Below are 3,865 nucleotides of genomic sequence, written 5' to 3'. Positions count from 1 at the left end.
TCTGGAAACAGGTACAAAGGATACACCTGAGGACAACACACTGTGTGTGTGTGTGTGTGTGTGTGTGTGTGTTTGTGTGGTATTTATATACATATGTATGTATGTGTGTATATACAGTATATGCTGTGTGTGTCTGTCTTTTGTGTATATGTACCTGTCTGTCTACGTGTGTGTGTGTGTCTGTCTTTGTTTGTGTGTGTGTGTGTGTGTGTGTGTGTGTGTGTGTGTGTGTGTGTGTGTGTGTGTGTGTGTGTGTGTGTGAAGGTGAGTTTCTAGTTTCTATGCTAATTCCCTGAAAGAACAAATGGTGCGACCAGTGATTTTTTCATCTCTGTCCAATGAGCGTTCAGCAGCGTGTCTGTGAGTCACGTCAGCAGCCTCAAAGCCTCCCTGAGCCCCCCACTGGGGTTGTTATTTCCACACTTCTGTTAGTGTGTTCATGTGGTCACGAATGCGGTCGCTGAAGGTCGCAGCTGCTCTGAGCTGTATTGAAACTGCCCAGTGTGTGTCAGATGTCAAAGATCACAGCACATCCTGTTTCAGACTCTGCTGTGTTTGTCCACAGGTGCTTCTGTTCTCATTCTTATTCGAACATATTTCTTTTGTTCACACAGAAACCCAACTCTGAATGAGTCCTGCTGTACTTTTCTTCAGAAACTCAGTATAGTGTTTGCTTTCCCCGGGCAGGCCTCGCCTCTGGCTTCTACCAGCATGGTATGCAGATTAACAGACACACACACAGAGCAACGTGTACATCTGGTAAAAACCCCGTTGTTCCCGTCAGCTTCCAGACAGTCGGTGATGTCACGTAACCAGCATATAGCTGCGTCGCCTGTATGTCCCCCACAGCATACGAATGCTTTCGGGTTTCCTGCTTTCAACCTCCACCAAGGAGATTATGTTTGTGCTGCCATTTGTCCTGTTTGTCTGTTACCAAAATAACATTTAAACATTTTCATTTTTGAACAGATTTTTATGAAATTTTCAGGAAATGATTTTAATGGGACGAGGAACAGATGATTAAATGTTAGTAGTGTTCTAAAACCAATCAAATTCTATTGAAGGATTCTTACTCATAAGATGGGTTTATTACCAGACTACATGGGACTAACATGTGCTATAGGACCATTTTGTTGAAAGTAATACAGCATCTGGTAAAGGCTCTGGGAGAGAGATTATTCTTATTGGGTGACTTAACAAGTAATGGGAGTGTCACAACAGGACTTTGCAGCTAGAAAGGTCGGGATGGTCACGGCAGCCTAAAATACCCATCAGGTTATGGAAAAGTACATGCCCACCAGGCTATAAGAAATGGAATGAAACTAAAAAAATAACATAAAAAATAGTGTCATACGAGCAGATACTAGTGAGAATTAATCATGACAGTGGAAGAGAGGGGGACAGAGGGGGCATGGGGCCGTTCCTTCACTACAGGCTGGAGAGAACATTCCTCTGTTGGCATTCCATGCGTAGGCACCAGAACCAGCCATCTCAAAGTGAAAAAATAAAAAGAAATAAGTACTACTAATATGGTTCCTTTGACGGGGTTCGGTGTCCACATGCGAAGGGAAGGCGATGTCCTAGCTTGTGTCCGTCAAGCACAAAGTAACTCTGGGAATGTTGTGAGTCTCTCCTCTTGGTCTGTGTAGGTCGTGTGTGGTGTAGTACGGACGCTGGACAAGGGACGACGTTCACCACGCAGCCGGTGCAGTTTCACAATGGTTACTGAACAAGCTGCTGTGTCACGCCTCCTCCCTCTCCTCCTGGTTCTTCTCTTTTGTTCCTCGCAGCCCATTTTATGCTGGATTGTTTATTTATACACAGAGTTGTTGTGCCACCATCCCCTTCTTTGGTTTTCATCCATCTCTCCCTGCTTCTCTTCCTCTCACGCTGAGTTTTCCACATTCTGGTGTTTTTCGTTGGTTTGCGGTTTATGAAAAGAGATGTTCTTTCAGTGGATTACAGCACATGGCCCTGTCAAAGAACATAAAGATGATTAGAAAGTTGAGCATTATTAGCTTGTTATTATTAATATAATAAATTCTAATTTAAACAATTATGAAGTTTTTTATTATGAAACTGTCTAAATTTACACACTGCAGTGTATTTGATGTTTTTCTTTGCTCCTCTATTGACAGTAAACTAAATATCTTTGGTTCGTGGACAAAACGACATTTTAGGGGACGTCATTGATGTCATTCATGGTTTTAGGAAACAAACCCATTTAGTTTTGTTGTAATTGTGAATTTTCCCTCTCCCTACTTTCCGTTCTACTCCATTTTATTGAAATAGAATAGAAAAGAAAAGTAAAGACAATGGAGAAAGTAGTTGACAGAGGAAACAGTGGACTGAAGAATGATTGAATTTAAAGTCCGGTCCAATCAGTGCAGTCTCTCTCCGTGTCCTCAGAAGCCACAGACTGGTGAGAATACAACTGAGCTCCTGCGGCCTTTTGCCAGCTTCATCGTCATCCCCTGCTGCCACATCCCTCCTCCTCTTTTCTTGGACATCAACCGTTTTCCTCTCCAGTTAATTGCTTCTTCATCCCCAGATGTGGAGGAAGTGGAGACTCTTCTGCGGTTCAACCTTCCCCCTCTGTGCTGCCGGCTTTCAGACTGGCCCTCTCTGTTGTGTGAGTCTCCGGGGCTGCAGCTGTGCGACCAGAGAGATCCGAGAGCCACCCAGTACTGTCTGCTGATCATACTGCACCTCGCCCTGCAGCAAGGTGACAGGTAAACACTGTTTGGTGGTGGGACACAGTCAGAGAGCATCAGAAAACACATGCACGCACGTTATTTTAAGAATGGTGATGATGTAATAGAAGGTCAGAGGGGTTCCGGGCTTCATAGCACAGTTTACATGACTAGAATAGAATGGGAATAGAATAGAATCACTCTGTATTGGCATGTATATGTAGGGTACCAACAAACCCTATCCAATGGAACTGTCCCAAAGTGTAAAACAGAAAGAAATACAAACTTACAAAAAATAAGATAATGATGATAATAAAATACATACAACACATACAAACAGGCGGTTAAAAGTAACTTCAGTCAATTGATCAATTGACTGTCCTCCCAGTCAACAACACACACACACTTAGGAATTGTTGAAGACACTTGTGATGCCTATCTCAGAGACAACATACTGTTTAAAAATGTTTTCTCCGGCTCTACGAAACAAATTCATGGTTTGTATTGGCGGATAAACGGTGTCAGTTAAGGGTCGTTCATACATATTTTACAACCGAGAGCTATGTCAGCCTCTGTGGACCAATATGATCTGTCCTTGTGTAATCTCTGCTGTCCCCCAAGCCCCACCACCACACCCACACACACACAAACACTCACACACATACATCCACTCAGGGAACGGAATTAACGTCGCTCCCTGCCCACTGTGTGGTCGAGATTAATGGGACCTGTGGTCAGAGATTTGCATAACATGGTATGTGCAGAGAATGTGAACTAAGCAACAGGAGCTGTGGGGTTTGTGTGTGTGTGTGTGCGTGCGCGTGTACATGCACCAGTCTCCTCCCACTCCAGACAGTGTTCACCAGCGGTGTTCGGCTGCTGCGTTCGGTGCAGGAGCAGGCCGGCTGTCCTCTGCCTCCGTCTGTCCTCCGCTCTGGCCTCTACCTGCTGGCAGGTGACACAGGACCAGAGCACGACCCTCGATGGGGGTAACTGATCGTCAGGACCAGTGTTGAGAAAGTTACTTTGGAAATGCAATTTTAGTGGAAAGTTCCTCTGTTAAAAATGTAACAGTGGTCTAAACTATTTCAATGACTTTACTAATTGCATTTGATTTGTTTTCTAAATGTTGAATGAATGTTATCAACTGTTTCAAATGTTGACATGTGTCA

The sequence above is a fragment of the Lampetra planeri genome, unplaced genomic scaffold (assembly GCF_965212315.1).
Source record: "Lampetra planeri unplaced genomic scaffold, kcLamPlan1.2.h2 scaffold_704, whole genome shotgun sequence".
Taxonomy (NCBI): Eukaryota; Metazoa; Chordata; class Hyperoartia; order Petromyzontiformes; family Petromyzontidae; genus Lampetra; species Lampetra planeri.
The sequence above is the reverse complement of the archived record's forward strand: the minus strand, read 5'-3'. Positions refer to the sequence as shown.